We start from the raw sequence: 22,908 nt of genomic DNA, 5'->3' as shown, positions 1-22,908 counted from the left end.
ACAGACACAATGTGCGAATCTGGGCGGTAGAGAATCCTCACGCATTCGTGCAGCAAATTTGCAATTCACCAAAAGTGAACGAGTTTTGTGCAATCTCACGGTTTAAAGTTTACGGCCCCCTTTTCTTCTGCGAAAAAAACGTTACAGGACACGTGTATCTGGACATGCTGGAAAATTGGCTCATGCCACAACTGGAGACCGACAGCGCCGACTTCATCTTTCAACAGGATGGTGCTCCACCGCACTTGCATTATGATGTTCGGCATTTCTTAAACAGGAGATTGGAAAACCGATGGATCGGTCGTGGTGGAGATCATGATCAGCAATTCATGTAATGGCCTCCACGCTCTCCCGACTTAACCCCATGCGATTTCTTTCTGTGGGGTTATGTGAAAGATTCAGTGTTTAAACCTCCTCTACCAAGAAACGTGCCAGAACTGCGAGCTCGCATCAACGATGCTTTCGAACTCATTGATGGGGACATGCTGTGCCGAGTGTGGGAGGAACTTGATTATAGGCTTGATGTCTGCCGAATCACTAAAGGGGCACATATCGAATATTTGTGAATGCCTAAAAAAACTTTTTGAGTTTTTGTATGTGTGTGCAAAGCATTGTGAAAATATCTCAAATAATAAAGTTATTGTAGAGCTGTGAAATCGCTTCAATCATTTGTAATAACCCTGTATTTTATTCCAAACACAGGCAAACAAGCTGTTAAGCAGGTATCATAATGTTTTGGCTCACCAGTGAATAAGGGACACAAACAGCGTCAGATTTTGATTGGTGAATGGAGAAGTACGCGGACATACCGCAAACTCATGTGTGAGAGTCTTATCAGCATCTGACAGAGGTTTTAATGTGGCGTCATTGTGGGTCTCCGTTTGGCGGGCTGGTCGAATCGTGCAATATCCTGATCTGTGGGGCATTTGCATACGAGATTGTCCTGATATCTGACTACATGTGAACGTAATTGTGGTTATACTCGTCATCAAGGTTCCGGTCGACCACGTCTGACCAGCACATTGGAGGATCGCTCTGTTGTGCAACAAGCACACTGTAGCCCTTTCACACCTGTGCCTGCCATCCGAGAACAACTTAATAACTTAAAATTACGAAGAATGTAGCAACCAGTCGCGGAAACATAATTTATTTATCTTGTTGTAAACCGATTTCGACTGATATCAGTGATCATCGGTCCGTTTTCCCTAACCAGTAGCAGTACTGTCCTTGGCAGATGACAGTACTGCTACTTACGGCACGTATCAGTTACAAAAACGCATCGATGATGACTGATATCAGTCGAACTCGATTTGCAACAAGATAAATAAATTATGTTTCCAAGACTGGTTGCTACATTCTTCGTAATTTTACATTCCACGGTCGCTGCACAGAAAGGGAAGATTATGGAGCCCAACATTCAACTTATGAAGTCCCTGAAACATTTTGTGTCATCCCGCATTACTGGTTGGGGCTTTTTCTTAACTGGTGCTATATTTTTATGTCCTATTGCGTATGTACTTTTTGCCTGGCCTTTATGTCTCTTATCCACTGGCTTTGGCACCGAAGACTGACGTTACTAATACGTCATTTCCGTCCTAAACTGCCATGCACATCGTTGCCCGTCCCCCGTACGTAAAGACTGACATTTTTCTCACTCATATTCTCTTCCGCAGCATTTATACTTTTCAGTAAGAAAAATATAAAGGAATTGGGAAATAGGAAATTATAATAACTGTTCTCTACGAAGAGGAGTAATAAAGGAAGGGATGGAGTAAAGAATAAAGATTAGGCGATGGCGTCCGGAGGTGAAAGCCTCGTAATGTTCCGTCGAGCCCTGATGTTCTACCGTATTTATTTTTCACATGTTACTTCCTGTATCCCATATATTGTAAGCTAACTGTGTTCGTGTGTAGTTGCAACATGTACAATGTCATGCGAACTATTTTTCTAGTTATCAGTATCTAAATTTAGTATATACATCTATGTACAAGGATACATTCTTGTGGTTAGGTGACTGCATCCATGAAAGCACTCGGGATGAGAGCAACATAACATGATGCATGTACCCATCAAGAATGGGTGTCAATCTAACTGGCAGGCGGGCAGCCCAAAAGCAGTCAGTGAAAAATACAAAATTTAAGTGACAGTGAGACAAATATACAAGAATCCAGACTAAAGCTACCATACAGCTGATTTCGGTGTCTGCGAAACTTCCTGTAAGGTTAACACTGTGTCCCGCACTGAGACTTGTCAGACTTTCATGTCGGCGCACACTCCGCTGCAGAGTGAAAAACTCATTCTGCTAACATCCTACAGGCTGTGGCTAAGCCACGTCTCCGCAGTATTCTTTCTGCCAGGAGTGCTAGTTCTGCAAGGTTCGCAGAAGAGCATCTGTGAAGTTTGGAAGGTAGGAGACGAGGTACTGGTGGAATTAAAACTGTGAGGACGGGTCTCCCCTACATGTACATCATACTCCGCAAGCCACATAATGTCCGCAGCTCGTGGTCTTGCGGTAGCGTTCTCGCTACCGGCGCACGGGGCCCCGGGTTCGATTCCCGACGGGGTCACAGATTTTCTCTGCCTCGTGATGACTGGGTGTTGTGTGTTCTTCATCATTATTTCATCATCATTGACTCGCAAGTCGCCGAAGTGGCGTCAACTAAAAAGGACTTGCAATACGGCGGCCGAACATCCCCGCATGGGGCCTCCCGGCCAACAATGCCATACGATCATTTCATTTCATTTCAGCCACATAATGGTGTGTGGCAGAGGGTACTTTCGGTACCACTATCTGATCCCTCCATCCCTGTTCCACTCGCGAACAGTGCGTGGGAAAAATGATTGTCGGTAAGCCTCTATATTGGCTCAAATTTCTCGAATTTTGTCCTCGTGGTCAGTACGCGAGATGTATGTGCGGGGAAGTAATATATTATCTCTTCCTGAAAAGTGCGGTCCCAAAATTTCAATAGTAAATCTCTCCGTGATGCACAACTTCTCTCTTGTAACGTCTGCCAGTGGAGTTTGTTTAGCATCTTCGTAACGCTCTCTCGCCAGCTAAACGATCCCGTGACGAAACGCGCCGCTCTTCGTTGGATCTTTTCTATCTCCTCTGTCAGTCCCAGGGAGATGAGCAGTACTAAATAATCTGGCGAACAAGCGCCTCACAAGCTTCTTCTTTCTTGGGCGAGTTACATTTCCTTAAGATTCTTCCGATGAATCTGAGTCCTGTGTCTGCTTTTCCCACTATCTGTTTTATATGGTGATTCCACTTAAGGTCGCTCTGCATAGCTACGCCTGGATATTTTACGGCAGACGCTGTCTCCAGCTGTTTGTCATCAATAGTATAGCTGTACAGTAGTGGATTTCTTTTCCTATGTATGCACAATATGTTACATTTATTTACGTTCAGGGTCAACTGCCAGAGTCTGCACCATTCATCAATTCTCTAATGCACGTTCTGCAAATTCTTACTATCTTCTGGCGTTGCTACTTTGGTTGCTACTTTGGTATGGACACTGCATCATTTGCGAATAGCCATAAAGAGAATCCGAGGCTTTCTACTAGATCATTTATATATATTGTGAACAGCAACGGTCCTATCACACTTCCCTGTGATACTACGGATATTACCTTTACCTCTGTCGATTTAGTTCCGTTAAGAGCGACGTGTTGAGTTCTGTCTCCAAGGAAGTCTTGAATCGAATCTCAGGTCTGCTCAGATACTCCGTAAGATCGTATTTTTTCCATTAAACGGCAATGCGGGACGGAGTCAAATGCCTTACTGATATCAAGGAACACAGCATCAGCCTGAGCGCCGTTGTCCACTGCGCTGTGGGTCTCAGGGAGGAACAGAGCGACCTGAGCTTCACGGGATCTCTGTTTGCGGAATCCATGTTGATTTTTATAGAGGAGCTGTTCATTTTCCAAAAACGTCATAATTCTTGACCTTAAAACATGTTCCATAATTCTATAACAGATGGACGTCAACAATACAGGTATTTAATTGTGTGGATCTGTCTTACGGCCTTTCTTAAAAACGGGAATGACCTGCGCTTTTTTCCAGACGTTAGGTACCTTTCGTTGCTCAAGCGATCTACGATAAATTATTGCTAGAAAGGGAGCAAGTTCTTACGCATAATCTTTATAGAATCTTGTAGGTACCTCATCTGGTCCTGAAGTCTTTCCTCTACTAAGCGATTGTACCTGCTTTTCAATTCCGCAATCGATTATCACAATATCTGCCATTTCGACGTTCACACGACGATTGACAGGAGCGGCAGTGTTACGATCATCCACGGTGAAACAACTTAGGAAGACAGAATTCAGTATTTCGGCCTTCTCTCTGTTATCTTTCGGTGCCGGTGTGGTCGCTGAGTGATGATTTTGATCCACATACTGATTTTACATATGACCAAAATCCCTTAGGGTTTTTACTCAGGTCGATTGACGTCTTTCTTTCAAAATCATTGAGGGCTTCTCTCATTGCTCTCCTTACGCTCATTTTCACTTCGTTCAGCTTTTGTTTGTCAGCTAGGTTTCTACATCTCTTGAATCTGAGAAGACGTGTTCTTTGTTTACGTAGCGCTTTTCTAACACGGCTATTATACCACGGTGGATCTTTCCCATACCTTAAAACCTTACTCGGAACACATTTTTCTAGGGCATAATGAACGATGCCTTTGAATTTTTTTCCATTTGTTCTCCACACCTTCCTCCTTATCATCGAATATATGATGCTGTCTGCTGAGATATTGTGGAATTTGTATCCTGTCAGCCTTGCTGAGCAAATATATCTTCCTACCTTCCTTAACGTTCCTTGTAGAACCCGTCGTCATAGATGCTGTCACAGCCTTATGATCACTGATATCTTCCTCAAGGTTAACTGATTCGATAAGTTAAGTTCTGTTTGCTGCCGGGAGGTCAAAGACCTTACCCTTACGAGTTTGTTCTCTATCTGCTCAAGGTAATTTTCGGACAAGACATCCAGAACAATGCCACACGATTTCCTGTCTCTGGCACCAGTTTTGATGGCATAACACTCCCAATCTATACCTGCCAAGTTGAAGTCACCCCCTATTACAACGGCATGATCGGGAAAATTACTAATGATATTCTGCAAGCTCTCTCTGAAGCGCTCTACAACTACAGATCCTGACCCAGGTTGTCTATAAAAGCATCCGATCACCATTTTTGAGCGTTCTTTGTTACTCAATTTCACCCAGATTAATTCACATTCGGAATCCGTGATAACCTCGCCAGATTTTACCGAATTTTTTACTGCAATAAACACGCCGCCCCCATTGTCGACTAACCTATCCTTACGGCCGCGGTGGTCTAGCGGTTCTGGCGCTGCAGTCCGGAACCGCGGGACTGCTACGGTCGCAGGTTCGAATCCTGCCTCGGGCATGGGTGTGTGTGATGTCCTTAGGTTAGTTAGGTTTAAGTAGTTCTAAGTTCTAGGGGACTTATGACCTAAGATGTTGAGTCCCATAGTGCTCAGAGCCATTTGAACCATTTAACCTATCCTTATGATAAACATTCCAGTCTGAACTTAGGATTTCGTTGTCATTGACGTCTGGCTTCAACCAACTTTCTGTTCCCAATACTGTCTGTGATTTATAACCTCCAATCGGCGATACTAATTCTGGGATCTGTCATTGGATGCTCCTGCAGTTTCCTAAAATCATATTAAACTTTTCTATCTCTGATCTGCGAGGACCAAGATTCTCTGAGGTCACTGTGGCTGATTTAACAGGCAAATCGTCTTTGATCCCAAGGGAGGGGTCCTCTAACCTAAATCGTGAGTCATGTTTGAGTCGTGTTTAGGTGGCTCAGATGATAGAGCACTGGCCTGCGAAAGGCAAAGATCCCAGAGTTCGAGTCTTGGTCCGGCACGCAGTTTTAATCTCCCAGGAAGTTTAATGCCCGAATATGTTCGCATGCCAAGATTTTAGGGAATTTTTTAAAGCTGCTGAGGAAGGCAGCTGATAACCCCCTTTTCAGTCAGAGTCTTTTAAATGAAGAGGAACATATTCGCATTTTTCGTGCTCCCATAGGAGCATTTTTTCGCTTGTATGTATATTGAGGTGTCTCATTTCGGCGTGCGTGGCTGTCTCTTGACCAGTCTTGCTGGGCGTACGCGATACGCTGCGGGCTGGGCACTTGTATGGAAAGCTAATTTTGGCGCTTACAAGTTAGCATTATAAGTCTTTATTCCTTCAATTCGATTTATTAAGCCTGCACTGCGTGCCTGACCGATCACAGTTGGTTTTTAGGCTACATTAGGATGGCAATAATTGTTTACTTGTTGATAGAGTCATAGTTTTCCGTTACGTTCAGCTTACCCAGTGTGTTGCTGATTGACGCAAAGAAACTTTTCATGCCTCGCCCACACGGGAACTCGCACGCTGCTTCATAAATTCTTAGGATTTTTTACGTGACTGGTTCGATTTACTTGTGCTCATCAAGGCTTGAGCTGATAGTCACGTTTATATTGACCCTTTCATGTTAGTTAAATTTACGCACTATCTTTCTTAGTTTCCCTTTTTTTGTAGTATCTGAAGAGGAGATTTACATCCGGAAAACCGGGTTAGGTGTACGATTTTATCCAAAGAAAGAATTTGTCAAGTACAACTGGAGCGGATGTATTCATGATGAGAAACACGTATCTGTATGAACTTGGCATGACGTCAAGGTCATCAGGTGTGTCCCCGAAATATCATGTGTACTGCCAGCTCGGACGTCAATTCCGTTGCACTGCTAGTATCCAGAATGCAGTTACAACAGTTATACGCTAGCTTGCAACACAATAACAAAGGGCCTAATAATTTTTCCACATAGCACGTTCTGTAACCGTAGTGTCACTGCGATGTAATTCATGTTGTATACTCCTTTTATTGATTTATTAATGTAGACATATAATTACCAGTCAAATAATTAATTCAAACGAACTATTTAAAAAAAGAATTCTGTAATTATGATGTAAAACGCTGACCTAGGTCAGCGACGTTTGCTACTGCATGGAGTCGCAGAACACGGTTGAAGTAGGAGTACTGTCTCTGGGCGTGTAGGCGGTGAGTCGGGCAGAAGTAGGGGCCGGAGAGTGTTGCCAACGACAAGTGGTCAAGTCCAGACGCGGTGCGCTGGAGCTGCAAGATTTTTGATATATGACCAGGCATATTATGTAGTTGTAAATGGGCACAGTACATTGTCATCAAGAGGAATTAACATTCAAGAAGGATATTGTGGGTCCAAACTTGTCATATAGAACAATGGTAAAGAAGAGCCTGTTGCCAAACATTGTTGACAGATGAATTATTTATTCTTCACTAAGCGAAATATTGTGAAATTTCCAGAAATAACTTACTATAATAAAAACAAGTATTTATGAAAATTTGCATTTCTAAAATTGGTAACAGTTAACATTAATGGTTCAAATGGCTCTGAGCACTATGGGACTCAACTGCTGAGGTCATTAGTCCCCTAGAACTTAGAACTAGTTAAACCTAACTAACCTAAGGACATCACAAACATCCATGCCCGAGGCAGGATTCGAACCTGCGACCGTAGCGGTCTCGCGGTTCCAGACTGCAGCGCCTTTAACCGCACGGCCACTTCGGCCGGCTAACATTAATGTGAGTAATGCAAAGCTATTCATTACGCGAACTGTTTTTCAAACAATTAACTTTTACATGCACATGTTCAGCACAAATTATTTTGCTGGTTTTCTGATTAACTTTGAATCGTGGTATTAACTGTGTTATCACATCTGAGATCGAGTCAATATTTTTGATTCCATTCTCACCTGATTACAATTCAATGATTAGTTTGTAATTACAGTTTATAAACAATTAATAGTCAAACAGTGAGTTTTGCTCGCACAGTGAGCTGGTCATTGTTCGTAAGTAATTTGCAATCTAAAATTATAGCAGCTCCAGTTTATTTACACTAACTATTTCTTATATTTTCCTTTTTTGTCAAAATTTCTTTCGACCGTTATCGTGCAAAAGGAATCGCGTGATAATGATACGGTGTACGCTATCTGCACTTATCCGTATTTTCATTATTCTGCGGAATAGATGCCTTTCCCTAACAACAGGCAACATTAGGTCCACGAGTCATTTAAAAAAACTTAACTAAACGGAAGTTTGGGTTCGTTATAAGCGTACTTCAGGAGAGTATATAAAACCGAGTGCATGCATCCAGACCAAAAGGGGTGCAGCGTCATCATAGTGGTTAGTGAGCTTATACTGGCAAGTTTTCTGTAAATCTAACTCGGAGCTGTAATCACTGAAATAACGTCACATACCTTCTGGGAACTTCACTTTTATTGGAAGGCAGCGTTTCCAAAAAGTGAAGCTATCAGACTGTCAATTACAGAAAAATATCTGTCTATCGCATAGCATGGTGTTGTAATCCCTGACACAGTACTCGTTAAATCCTGTACTATGGTAAGTGAGCGGGATTCACCTTATGAGAAAGGATTTTCGTATAGATATCGACCGCGTGTACCTGAATGGCAAATCGGACTCACAGCCACTCTGTAATAACAATGATACGTCAAGTAAGTTCGAAATGCAATCACACGTCAGGATGGTTCAAAAGCAAACCAGAAGATGCTACCAATATGACAATAATACGGTCGCCATCCTAATTAGGCATTAATTGAGTTCCTTCCCTGTACAAGTTGGTATATATTCATGCAAAACAACAAGTTGTAACACTGCATAATATAGTAGAATTTTAGAACCAGAAAATCTATTGAACTGATAGTTTCACGTTCTGTAATGATATGGAAAATCATGAATACATAACACTGCACTATAATGTTTACTCCAAAACTTTATACTGTCTATTAATCGGATTAAAATCGGGCATAGGTTACCCTAGAAATTGTACTTTCATGCCACACACAAAATGTTAATTTTGATAAAGATAAAACACTGATAAATTTTGACTTTTATATTGACTTTAACTTTTTCTGGTCAAACCAATTTAGAACACTTCAGAATTCAAGTGAATGAGGGGGGGACCCTGAAACTGTTATGATCGCTGTATTAAAAAATGATTTTTTAGTCATTCAAGATTTCCAGTATGTAAGTTACTATTCTTTTCATCTTATTTACTCCTCATTTAAATGGCTTTAAATCTGTCTCGAAACAATAAACTTCATTACTATATCAATACTAAAGTTAACTTTCGACTTTGTTAGACGTTCGTTATTCATTTACTGGTTCATTAACAAAACATTTCTTTAAACACCATTCTAATATAGCTAGTTCGGCAAATAATTATTATTAACACAATTTTTAATTTTCATTTCGGGACACTCGGATTGCACAACGTTTGGAAAGGACCCTGTCTAGGTTAGTTGTGAGGATACTTAAATGATGGAAAAGTTCTGGTAAAATTTAGGTTATTATTGCACCAAACAAACAAAGTTCACTCTCTGACCCATACGAATACATTACTAAAAGTTTCAACCTGCTAGTATCGATGCGGCGGTTGGCGGGCCGCAAGATGGCGAGGCACAGAGCACACATACAACCACAGCTATGGCTCTTGACGTATCGGCACTTTAATTCTTCTTAGCGTCGCAATACTTTTCCATTTAATGCGTATGGAATTTTGCCATGCTGTGTGGGCGTTGGAACCGCATACCCGAGGCTCAGTGAAGCTACGTCTTCCAGGAGAGCCTCCTCGCTCCAGAAGGTGTTGCTCAAACCATTGCCAAACTCCAACTACTACTGAGCCCGTTGTGCCGTGCAGTGCCCGCGCGCATTTTCCCGCGCTCGCCTGCCATCCACCTTTTACCGCTCCCTGACAGGCCGGGTATTCACCCGAGGTTTTGCATTCCTAACACATTGCCTACGTATGGACCAGACACACAGTTACAATTTTAAACATCTTACAACAGTTTCAACATTTGTTACATTTCAATTCTATTACAATATTACTTCACATTTGACATAAACATTAATATTCACATTGAAACTTATTTACAGTTTTCTTAACATAATGACATGAAACAAAAAGAAATGAAACCAGAACAAGTTTATCGAAAAATCAGATGAAAAGAATCACTTATATGTACAACAGTACAGAGTCGTTGTTGTTACAGTGTGTCCCGCTGAAGAAAGGTTTCAGAAGTATTGAGACTGGATCATGATTGAATACAAGAACTCGATTTTCAAAGATGAATTGCTTTTAGATTAGCAGATAATCCTCGAACCACGTTACTATGAAGCTAGGACAGTAGCCATTACAAAAACGCGAATGTCATGGAAAGAACTGAGTGATGAAATGATATTGATGTAAGGAGGCAGACTGGACGCATGTAGAAGCTTCAAATTTTCATTAGAAGGAAAAATCAGATGCATGACTGCATGAAAGTTCAGATGCTGTTCGTGGTCGATAATACCAGGCCACATCGAGCTGCACTAGCAGGTGAGTGTATCATCGGTGAAGACATTTACTGCGTGCAGTGAGCTTAGATGTTTCCAGATTTTTCGCGTAGGGCACTTCTGAGAAGCCCTTGGGATGCCCAGTCGTGGTGCAGATCTGTGGCTGCACAACTCTCTCTCACCGACTGCCAGTGAAGTTCTTGAACCACCTCACAGAGACGTGCTAAGCCAAAGTCACTCATATCCCCCATTAATTTATTGATGTGAAAAGAGTTTCTAGCTTCATTTTGTCTTATTTCGGAACTTTTCCAATTACATTATTGCGCTGCTATTCTGTGCTTAACATCTTCAGATAGAGTTTTATTTTGTTCTGTAATAATTCCCACTTCTTGTCCATAAAAGATGATGTCATATATTGATTATTCTCGACTTTTGAACTTCAGTGTACGTATTCGCCCAAGCTAAGACGAAAGCTCGTGACTGTAAGGTCACTAGTGTGTTTAAGACTGGTCTACTAACTTACGTAGTTAGAATAAGCCCTGATTTACTGAAGAGTTTTATTTTAATGTTTATGATTTAATAATCAATTTTGTATCGCTATCTGATTTTGAAATTAAGCAAGAAGTAGGCCACACTTACAATGAACCACCCAGCAGGTAATTATCAGGCATAGCTTGTATGACTGAACATCAAACACTATGAAAATCACTCGTAAAAATCTTACACAGTGTAGACGTGGGCAGCTTGTAGCCAAATACAGTTACTGGGATGGTTCTCCTTTAAAGTAATAACAGTATCTTACTCTGTAAATGGTGTAGCACTGAAAATACCTCACCAGAGCAATATGAATGTAGTTCAGCTACAAAATCTGAATTTCCAAAGAGCTGAAGGTTCCACTATCAAGTTCTGCACAGATTATTGCGTGAATACACAAATCTACAGACCATAAAATCTGCAGCAACAAATCTCCATTCTGGCACCAGCGACTAAACCTTTCACAGCATGAAAATTATGAATGGAAAAAGAGGGCATATTTATTACCAATAATATGGGAGAGTTGTATGTGACTGAGCTCTTTCATTATTTATGACATAGATAATCACTGAATAGACAAAGGGGATGTTGTGTTTAGGATGGCATCACACAAAATGTGCATCAAGGTAACGTATGACAGTTAAAAAAACAATTAAGGACATTAAAACTAAGTAACAACAATACCACACTGATTGTATTGACTTCTAATCAATGAAAGAATACTGAGAATCCAGAATGAGTGCTCTACCAACTGGGCTACCCAAGCCTGACTCATGCCCTTTCCTCACAGCTTTACTTCTGCTAGTACCTCTTTTCCTACCTTCCAAACTTTATAGAAGCTGTCCTACGAACCTTGCAGCACTCCTGAAAGAAAGGATATTGCGGAGACATGGCTTAGCCATGCCCGCGAAAGGCAAAGGTCCCGAGTTCGAGCCTCGGTCCGGCACACAGTTTTAATCTGCCAGGAAGTTTCGTATCAGCGCACACTCCGCTGCAGAGTGAAAATCTCATTCTGGAAATATCCCCCAGGCTGTGGCTAGGCCATGTCTCCGCAATATCCTTTCTTTCAGGAGTGATAGTTCTGCAAGGTTCGCAGAAGAGCTTCTGTAAAGTTTGGAAGTTAGGAGACGAGGTACTGGCAGAAGTAAAGCTGTGATGACGGGGCGTGAGTCGTGCTTGGGTAGCTCAGTTGGAAGAGCACTTGCCCGCGAAAGGCAAGGGTTCCGAGTTCGAGTCTCGGTCTGGCACACAGTTTTAATCTGCCAGGAAGTTTCAATGCTGAGATTGTCACGCACCTCTTGTCAAATGCGCGATGTGCTTACAACAGGACTAGATTATCCTACTATCAAGCGCTTAAAGCTTCTATGCTATTAAGCACTTGATAGTGGGATAACGTAGCTCCGAAACATATTGTGGTAAATACATCATACATTTGCCTACTGGTGCGCAACATTCTCAGTTCTATTTCCTGAGACACTGAAATGTTGAACAATGAGTCCACCACAGATAACCAAATTGTAAATATGAACCAAGTGGGACTCACAATACACTTGAAACATGGGAGGAAGGAAGATTGGGTTTAACATCCCGACGACATCACACTGGACTCGCATTCGGGAGGACGACGGTTCAATCCCGCGTCCGGCCATCCTGATTTAGGTTTTCCGTGATTTCCCTAAATCGTTCCTTTGAAAGGGCACGGTCGACTTCCTTCCGCGTCCTTCCCTGATCCGATGAGACCGATAACCTCGCTGTTTGGTCTCCTTCCCCAAAACAATCCAACCTGACGACATTGAGGTCATTAGAGACGCATCACAAGCTCTGACTGTGTCAAGGATGAGGAAGGAAACCGGTTGTGCCCTTTGAAAGGAACTATCCCGGCATTTGCCTGGAACCATGAAACATGAATCCAATTTCTAGCAACTACGGAGACACGAGTTTTCTACACAGTGGCCAAAAGCGCATGAGAAAACTATAAAATCAAGAGCACACTGCATCGGGTTGGGTAACTAAGTCACATTTCTGTGATCAACTTTCACAATGAGAAAGGTAAACGTGATCTGAATCTCTGTAATATCTCGCGCCTATTATCATCGGAGAAAGGGTATCGTCAGAAGTGCCCTAGGAAGTATGATAGAGCAGCTGTTATACTCGACATATATAAATTGTCTGATGGACAGGGTGAGCAGCAATGTGGCTGCATGCTGATGATGCTGTACGTACGTTGAGGTATATTCCTAGATTACGTGATGACTGGGGGCTGTTTCTAAATGAAGAAAACTGAAAGTTAATGCAGATGAGTAGGAATGTAAGAGAAACAATCCGGTCATATTAGATTACAGTGTTAGTAGCAAGCTGCTTGCCATAGATCGATTGAAAACTCGTATTTAGGTGTAACGTTGTAAAGCGATACGAGTTGGAACAGGCACCTGAGGAGTGTAGCAGAGAAGGTGTGACCGAGTTAGGTTTACTGGGAGAGTTTTAGAAAAATGTGGTTCATCTGCAACGGAAGCCGCGTATATAGTGCGTCCCATTCTAGAGCACTGCTCGTGTGTTTGGGGCTCCCAGCAGGTCGTGTTGAAAGAAGACATCGAAGCAGTTCAGAGGTCAGTTGCTGGATTTGTTACCGTTAAGTTCGATCAATACGCACATATTAGGCGCCGGCAAGGTGGCTCAGCGTGTTCTGTCAGAGGGTTAGCTGCCCTCTGGGAAAAAAAACTGAGTTAATGGATCAACGATGAACTTCAACAAGCGTCATGGGACGTCCGCCCCGAACAAATAGAACGAACAATAACGAACAAAATGAGATAAAAAAAATAGTGGCTAGCGTTGCTGCCTCTGGATCACGGGGTCCCGCGGTCGATTCCTGGCCGGGTTTGGGATTTTCTCTGCCTGGAGACTGGGTGTTGTCCTCTTCATTTCATCATCATCATTCATGACGGTGGTTAGATTGGACTGTGTAAAAGTTGGACTGAGTAAAAATTGGGACTTTGTACTGGCGCTGATGACCACGCAGTTGAGGGCCCCATAAACGAAACATCATCATCACAACTCATGTGGGAAACCCTCGCAGGAAGGTACGTTGTTTTCGAGGAACATTATTGACTAAACGTAGAGAACCGGCATTTGCTGAACGATTCTGCTCCTACCAAGGTACATTTCAAGTAAAGACAACGAACGTAAGAGAAGTTAGGGCTTGTACAGAGGCATGTAAGCAGTTATTTTTCCCTTGCTCTGTTTGCAAGTGGAACAGGAACGCAAATGACTATTAGTGGACAAGGTACCCTCCACCACATTCCATACCGTGGCTTGTGGAATATGCATGTAGACGTAGAAATATCAGATTCCGTTCGCAGTTCACCACCGGTTCAGCACGCGGAATTACAGCAATGTAATAAATGCGCGAATTCGAATGTCATACGAGTGAAATGTGCTAAACGTTGCCTATGAACAACCACTGCAAAACTGAAACGGTCTCCGAAAATCTCCATCTGCAGCTGCCGTCTTGAAACTATTTCAAACTCATCGCCTCGACGTCTAGAACAAATGTGTGATTTTTGAGCTCTCTCTGCTGCATCGCCCGGCTTAACCGCCTACTGCTGTCATCGGCTGAAACCGTGCGGAACTCGCCACAGTTGAAGCACGCTACCACAGCAGTGCCTCACAGAGAGATAACTCGACGATTGACATCACCTATCGACACAGATTACAGAAATCTTTTCGAAAAAAATTTTCAAATACTATCTCACGATCCAAAGGAAGCAAACTGTCCCTCATCTGCAGGCTTTCGTGGCCGTTGTCATTGAAGTTAAAATTATTAGGCCTCGTCATGTTTCTTCTAAAATGTTCGACGTTTCGACCCCTCTGCTGGGATCTTCGTCAGGATCTTTTGGTGTCCACTACTGCTAGAACACTGTCAGAGACGCTCTGCATCAGAGCGGGAATATTAGCCAATGACTATGGCCCACCAATGGTAGCCATATGAATTTTAACGAATACTATCACTAACTCCAGCACGAACGCCAGAAAACTCCCCCTTTATAAGTGGACGCGACACTCGTCTCGTGACAGTGTTCTAGCAGTAGTGGACACCTAAAGATCATGAGGAAGATCCCAGCAGAGGGGTCGAAACGACGAACATTTTAGAAGAAACATGACGCGGCCTAATAACCCAGAAGATTTTAACTTGTGTGAATAAATTTGATAGCGCCATTTAATATGTGTCTCTCAAGACGAGGGATTAATTCGTCCGCATTCATCTTCGTCTCCAGATGGTTAGCCCACGAGCGCAGGTTTCTCGGCGAGTAGGAAGAGTGAGTCAGCAGCGTTACCTGCTTAAAGAGCCGCCCGTTACCGGAGAGTGAGTTCGCTGCGGCCGCGCCCGCGCCCACTGGCTGCTGTCAGCAGCGGCCATCAGCTGGTGGAAGGTGCGGCAGGTGCGGCAGGCGCCGGCTGGCCTACTTTCGCGAGGGCAGCCCCTGTCGACGCTTCAGCACAGGTTGAGTACTGGCGACAGTGGCTACCTCACATCATCAGAAAGGAGGCAAGGCAGACTTACAGCTACCGTTAGTAGTCGCACGCTGTGGAAATACACTACTGGCCATTAAAATCGCTACACTACGAAGATGACGTGCTACAGACGCGAAATTTAACTGACAGGAAGAAGATGCTGTGATATGCAAATGATTAGCGTTTCAGAGAATTCACACAAGGTTGGCGCCGGTGGCGACACCTACAACGTGCTGACATGAGGAAAGTTTTCAACCGATTTCTCATACACAAACAGCACGTGACCGGCGTTGCCTAGTGAAACGTTGTTGTGATGCCTCGCGCAAGGAGGATAAATGCGTACCATCACGTTTCCGACTTTGATAAAGGTCGGATTGTAGCCTATCACGATTGCGGTTTATCGTATCGCGACATTGCTGCTCGCGTTGGTCGAGATCCAATGACTGTTAGCAGAATATGGAATCGGTGGGTTCAGGGAAGTAATACGGAACGCCGTGCTGGATCCCAATGGCCTCGTATCACTAGCAGTCGGGATGACAGGCATCTTATCCGCATGGCTGTAACAGATCGCGCAGCCACGTCTCGATCCCTGAGTCAACAGACGGGGACGTTTGCAAGACAGCAACCATCTGCACGAACAGTTCGACGACGTTTGCAGCAGCATAGACTCAGCTCGGAGACCATGGCTGCGGTTACCCTTGACGCTGCATCAGAGACAGGAGCGCCCGCGATGCTGTACTCAACGACGAACCTGACTGCACGAATGGCAAAACGTCATTTTTTCGTATGAATCCAGGTTCTGTTTACAGCATCACGATGGTCGCATCCGTGTTTGGAGACATCGCGGTGAACAAACATTGGAAGCGTGTATTCGTCATCGCAATACTGGCGTATCACCTGGCGTGATGGTATGGGGCGCCATTGGTTACACGTCTCAGTCACCTCTTGTTCGCATTGACGGCACTTTCAACAGTGGACGTTACATTTGAGATGTGTTACGACCCGTGGATCTACCCTTCATCCGATCCCTGCGAAACCCTACATTTCAGCATGTTAATGCACGACCGCATGTTGCAGGTCCTGTATGGACCTTTCTGGATACAGAAAATGTCCGACTGCTGCCCTGGCCAGCACATTCTCCAGATCTCTCACAAATTGAAAACGTCTGATCAATGGTGGCCGAGCAACTGGCTCGTCACAATACGCCAGTCACTACTCTTGATGAACTGTGGTATCGTGTTGAAGCTGCATGGGCAGCTGTACGTGTATACGCCATCCAAGCTCTGTTTGACTCAATGCCCAATTACGGCCAGAGGTGGTTGTTCTGGGTACTGACTTCTCAGTATCTATGCACCCAAATTGCGTGAAAATGTAATCACATGTCAATTCTAGTATAATATATTTGTCCAATGAATACCCTTTTATCATCTGAATTTCTTCTTGGTGTAGCAATTTTAATGGCTAGTAGTGTAATTTACTTAGCATATCACAGTTTGGATTCCAGAAACGTTCCTCGACTGAGAATACTATTTGTACAATCACTCATCAAATAGCAGAAGCCTCTTTTGGTATTTTTTGTGATGTCTCCAACGTCTTCGGCAGTGTAGGTCATGACACTCTCTTAGAAAAACTCAACTTTCTATGGAACTGATTGCTTTACACACAAGTTTTTTGAATCATACTTCACAAAGAGCATGCGAAAGATTGTGTTGAATAATTCAGAGAAAGTCGAAACAGTAGAAATTTTTAGTGACTGGGGTAAAATCACAAAGGGTGTCCCACACGCTACAGTTTGTGTCCACTCGTATTCCTTATATCTTTGACTGACCTTCCATTCTACATTCAGCAAGCATAACTAGTACCCCTCGGCTGGGATCTTCCTCAGGATCTTTTGGTGTCCACTATGGGCTCACCCGTTTCGCCAGTTGCAGCTGACGGTTTTTGTGGAACATTCTGAGCAACAAGCGTTAAGTAGTGCTCCTCCTTTGAAGCCTTCTTGTTGGCTCCGCTATGTGGACGATATATTTGTTATATGACCACACGGCGAAGAAGAACTTCAAGCGTTCCATAATTTCTTAAATGGAATTCACCCCAAAATCAGATTCACCTTGGAGGTTGAGAGTGAGGTCGGTCTTTCGTTCCTAGATGTGTTGGTATACAGACGATCTGATAACACTCTAAGTCGCAGAGTGTACAGAAAGCCGACTAACACAAACAGATATTTAGATGCCCCTTCGCATCATCACCCAGCCCAGAAGCAAGCAGTACTCAACACTCTCTTTTCACGTGCCTTCTGTATCGGCGATGAAGACAACTGGGAATCGGAGTTGAATTTTTTAAAGAGGACATTGAAGGAAAATGGGTGTGATAGTTATTCAATCGACAGGGCTTTTAGGCGGTATATTTATACCGCTAATAAGAATGACGAGGAACCGCCTTTTCACCCCGTCTGGTTACCGTTCGTTCCTGGGGTCACTGACCACATAAGCAGAATTTTATAGAAAAATGGTACTCAGACATCTTTCTTTAGTCAAAACAAAATAAAAGACTTTTTCCGACGGAAACTGAACGGAAGGCCTCTCCAGTTTGTCAGGCTTTGTCTTAGGCTGATACTGATCTTCGGCTGGACATGGCTGCTTGTCCTGTCCCAGAGGTTGCCCCTCAGTCTGCAAGATCCGGGCGGTCGCAGAGGGTGGGCTTACTGGTAGTTGGGAGCTCCAACATCAGGCGCGTCATGGGGCCCCTTAGGGATATGGCAGCAAGAGAGGGGAAGAAAACCAATGTGCTCTCCGCGTGCATACCGGGGGGAGACATTCCAGATGTGGGAAGGGTCCTTCCGGATGCCATGAAGGGTACAGGGTGCACCCATCTGCGGGTGGTCGCTCATGTCGGCACCAATGATGTGTGTCGCTATGGATCGGAGGAAATCCTCTCTGGCTTCCGGCGGCTATCTGATTTGGTGAAGACTGACAGTCTCGCTAGCGGGATGAAAGCAGAGCTCACCATCTGCAGCATCGTCGACAGGACTGACTGCGGACCTTTGGTACAGAGCCGAGTGGAGGGTCTGAATCAGAGGCTGAGACGGTTCTGCGACCGTGTGGGCTGCAGATTCCTCGACTTGCGCCATAGGGTGGTGGGGTTTCGGGTTCCGCTGGATAGGTCAGGAGTCCACTACACGCAGCAAGCGGCTACACGGGTAGCAGTGGTTGTGTGGAGTGGACTGGGCGGTTTTTTAGGTTAGATGACCTCGGGCAAGTACAGAAAGGGCAACAGCCTCAAAGGGTGCGGGGCAAAGTCAGGACATGCGGGGACCAAGCAGCAATCGGTATTGTAACTGTAAACTGTCGAAGCTGCATTGGTAAAGTACCGGAACTTCAAGCACTGATAGAAAGCACCAAAGGTGAAATCGTTATAGGTACAGAAAGCTGGCTGAAGCCAGAGATAAATTCTGCCGAAATTTTTACAAAGGCACAGACGGTGTTAAGAAAGGATAGATTGCATGCAACCGGTGGTGGCGTGTTTGTCGCTGTTAGTAGTAGTTTATCCTGTAGTGAAGTAGAAGTGGATAGTTCCTGTGAATTATTATGGGTGGAGGTTACACTCAACAACCGAGCTAGGTTAATAATTGTCTCCTTTTACCGACCTCCCGACTCAGCAGCATTAGTGGCAGAACAACTGAGAGAAAATGAGGAATACATTTCACATAAATTTTCTCAGCATGTTAGGTGGAGATTTCAATTTACCAGATATAGACTGGGACACTCAGATGTCTAGGACGGGTGGTAGGGACAGAGCATCGAGTGACATTATACTGAGTGCACTATCCGAAAATTACCTCGAGCAATTAAACAGAGAACCGACTCGTGGAGATAACATCTTGGACCTACTGATAACAAACAGACCCGAACTTTTCGACTCTGTAAGTGCAGAACAGGGAATCAGTGATCATAAGGCCGTTGCAGCATCCCTGAATATGGAAGTTAATAGGAATATAAAAAAAGGGAGGAAGGTTTATCTGTTTAGCAAGAGTAATAGAAGACAGATTTCAGACTACCTAACAGATCAAAACGAAAATTTCTGTTCCGACGCTGACAATGTTGAGTGTTTTTGGAAAAAGTTCAAGGCAATCGTAAAATGCGTTTTAGACAGGTACGTGCCGAGTAAAACTGTGAGGGACGGGAAAAACCCACCGTGGTTCAACAACAAAGTTAGGAAACTACTGCGAAAGCAAAGAGAGCTTCACTCCAAGTTTAAACGCAGCCAAAACCTCTCAGACAAACAGAAGCTAAACGATGTCAAAGTTAGCTTAAGGAGGGCTATGCGTGAATCGTTCAGTGAATTCTAAAGTAAAATTCTATGTACCGACTTGACAGAAAATCCTAGGAAGTTCTGGTCTTACGTTAAATCAGTAAGTGGCTCGAAACAGCATATCCAGACACTCCGGGATGATGATGGCATTGAAACAGAGGATGACACGCGTAAATCTGAAATACTAAACACCTTTTTCCAAAGCCGTTTCACAGAGGAAGACCGCACTGTAGTTCCTTCTCTAAATCCTCGCACAAACGAAAAAATGGCTGACATCCAAATAAGTGTCCAAGGAATAGAAAAGCAACTGGAATCACTCAACAGAGGAAAGTCCACTGGACCTGACGGGATACCAATTCGATTCTACACAGAGTACGCGAAAGAACTTGACCCCCTTCTAACAGCCGTGTACCGCAAGTCTCTAGAAGAACGGAAGGTTCCAAATGATAGCACAGGTAACCCCAGTCTTCAAGAAGGGTCGTCGAGCAGATGCGCAAAACTATAGACCTGCATCTCTGACGTCGATCTGTTGTAGAATTTTAGAACATGTTTTTTGCTCGAGTATCATGTCGTTTTTGGAAACCCAGAATCTACTCTGTAGGAATCAACATGGATTCCGGAAACAGCGATCGTGTGAGACCCAACTCGCTTTATTTGTTCATGGGACCCAGAAAATATTAGATATAGGCTCCCAGGTACATGCCATTTTCCTTGACTTCCGGAAGGCGTTCGATAGTTCCGCACTGTCGCCTAATAAACAAAGTAAGAACCTACGGAATATCAGACCAGCTGTGTGGCTGGATTGAAGAGTTTTTATCAAACAGAACACAGCATGTTGCTCTCAATGGAGAGACGTCTACAGACGTTAAAGTAACCTCTGGCGTGCCACAGCAGAGTGTTATGGGACCATTGCTTTTCACAATATATATAAATGACCTAGTGTCGGAAGTTCCATGCGGCTTTTCGCGGATGATGCTGTAGTATACAGAGAAGTTGCAGCATTAGAAAATTGTAGCGAAATGCAGGAAGATCTGCAGCGGATAGGCACTTGGTGCAGGGAGTGGCAACTGACCCTTAACATAGACAAATGTAATGTATTGCGAATACATAGAAAGAAGGATCCTTTATTGTATGATTATAAACTGTTAAAGAACGCATTAGGGAACATGAACGGCAGTAGCGATACATCACGATAACTGTGCCTCTGACATCGATTTTAATAACGTGCGTGTACTGGCTATAGAAACAAACATTTATAGAAGAAAGGTCCGAGAAGCGGTTAAAATTTCTAAGAATGCATCTAATTTCAATAGAGAGGACGGCTGTAGGCTTCCGGCATTGTGGCTCCCCGCCATCAAGGAAGTAAGTACGGTGCCGCGGTGTGGTAGCGGCATAAACAACGCACTGCAAGTCACCTCGGCGGACAATAATATTTTGGGTAAACATTCCCCCTCTCGTGCTCTGTCCGTTTCGAATCTAGCCACTGATGACGACCAACCAATAGCGGTAGCAGGCATTCCAACCAATAACCCTTCTCCAGCATAAGTGTGGAATAGTGCCTTTCTATCCAATGAAGATGGACCGCCAGTGGTATCCACAGGAGATGAGCTACCAACGCCCCTTCTTCTGCATCAGAGTGGGAATATTAGCCTATGACTATGGCCCACCAATGGTAGCCATATGAATTTTAACCAATACTAACACCCCACCAGCACGAACGCCAGAAAACTCCCCCTTTACAAGTGGACGCCACACTCGTCTCTGACAGTGTTCTAGTAGTAGTGGACACCAAAAGATCCTGAGGAAGATCGCAGCAGAGGGGTCGAAACGTCGAACATTTTAGAAGAAACATGACGTGGCCTAATAACCCAAAGATTTTAACTTCAAATAGCGTCATACCAAAAGTTGACGTAGGACATGAGCAGGATTCAGTGAGAAGGTTATAATGTTCCAAATTTTTAAGCGTACATACTGATGAGAACGTTCTCGCTTCCCACGCCCGGGTTCCCGGGTTCGATTCCCGGCGGGGTCAGGGATTTTCTCTGCCTCGTGATGGCTGGGTGTTGTGTGCTGTCCTTAGGTTAGTTAGGTTTAAGTAGTTCTAAGTTCTAGGGGACTGATTACCATAGCTGTTAAGTCCCATAGTGCTCAGAGCCATTTGAACTGATGAGAAATTGAACCGTAAGGAGCATATTACTGAGCTTGCCAAACAATTAAGTTCAGCTACTTTTGCTCTTCGTATAGTTGCTAATCTTGGAAAATGTTCAAATGTGTGTGAAATCTTATGGGACTTAACTGCTAAGGTCATCAGTCCCTAAGCTTACACACTACTTAATCTAAATTATCCTAAGAAAAAACACACACACACCCATGCCCGAGGGAGGACTCGAACCTCCGCCGGGACCAGCCGCACAGTCCATGACTGCAGCGCCACAGACCGCTCGGCTAATCCCGCGCGGCTGCAAATCTTGGAAACAAACGTATCCACCACCTGACACATTCTACATATTTCCACTAAATATTGTTGTGCGGAGTAATTTTCTGGGAGAGAAAGAATTGGTTGCCCAAAATCGGGGAGAAAAATTGTTGTGTGGGCTACTACTGTGGGAGTAAGCACAGACACAAACAAGTAAGGAGGGAAGCAGCGATGGCCGGTAGCAGGAATCCAAAATGATCTGTACATCAAACTTTAATATTAACTGATCACTTTATTTCTAAAAAGAAATGAAACTTGGTTCCTATGCTTCATGTGCCTCCTACATACAAGTACATTACTCTCTATCACTACTCGCAGATCGCAGGCTAAGTAACATCTTTCTGTTAGTTCAAAATGGCTTTGAGCACTATGGGACTTAACTTCCAAGGTCATCAGTCCCCTAGAACTTAGAACTACTTAAACCTAACTAACCTAAGGACATCATACGCATCCATGCCCGAGGCAGGATTCGAACCTGCGACCGCAGCGGTCGCGCGGTTCCAGACTGTAGCGCCTAGAACCGCTCGGCTACCCCGGCCGGCTTTCTATTAGTACTGATGCTCTCGCAGACTGCGACGGAACTCGGGTCAATCACCGATGGGCGGACGGTTGAATCAGCATTGACAGGGGGAGCTGGACTCTTGTCTTTCTGGGGGTGTGGCGCAGCCCGCTTCTTCC

Source organism: Schistocerca nitens, chromosome 2 (genome assembly GCF_023898315.1).
Source record: "Schistocerca nitens isolate TAMUIC-IGC-003100 chromosome 2, iqSchNite1.1, whole genome shotgun sequence".
In the NCBI taxonomy this organism is placed as follows: domain Eukaryota; kingdom Metazoa; phylum Arthropoda; class Insecta; order Orthoptera; family Acrididae; genus Schistocerca; species Schistocerca nitens.
This window is presented reverse-complemented; position numbering follows the sequence as displayed.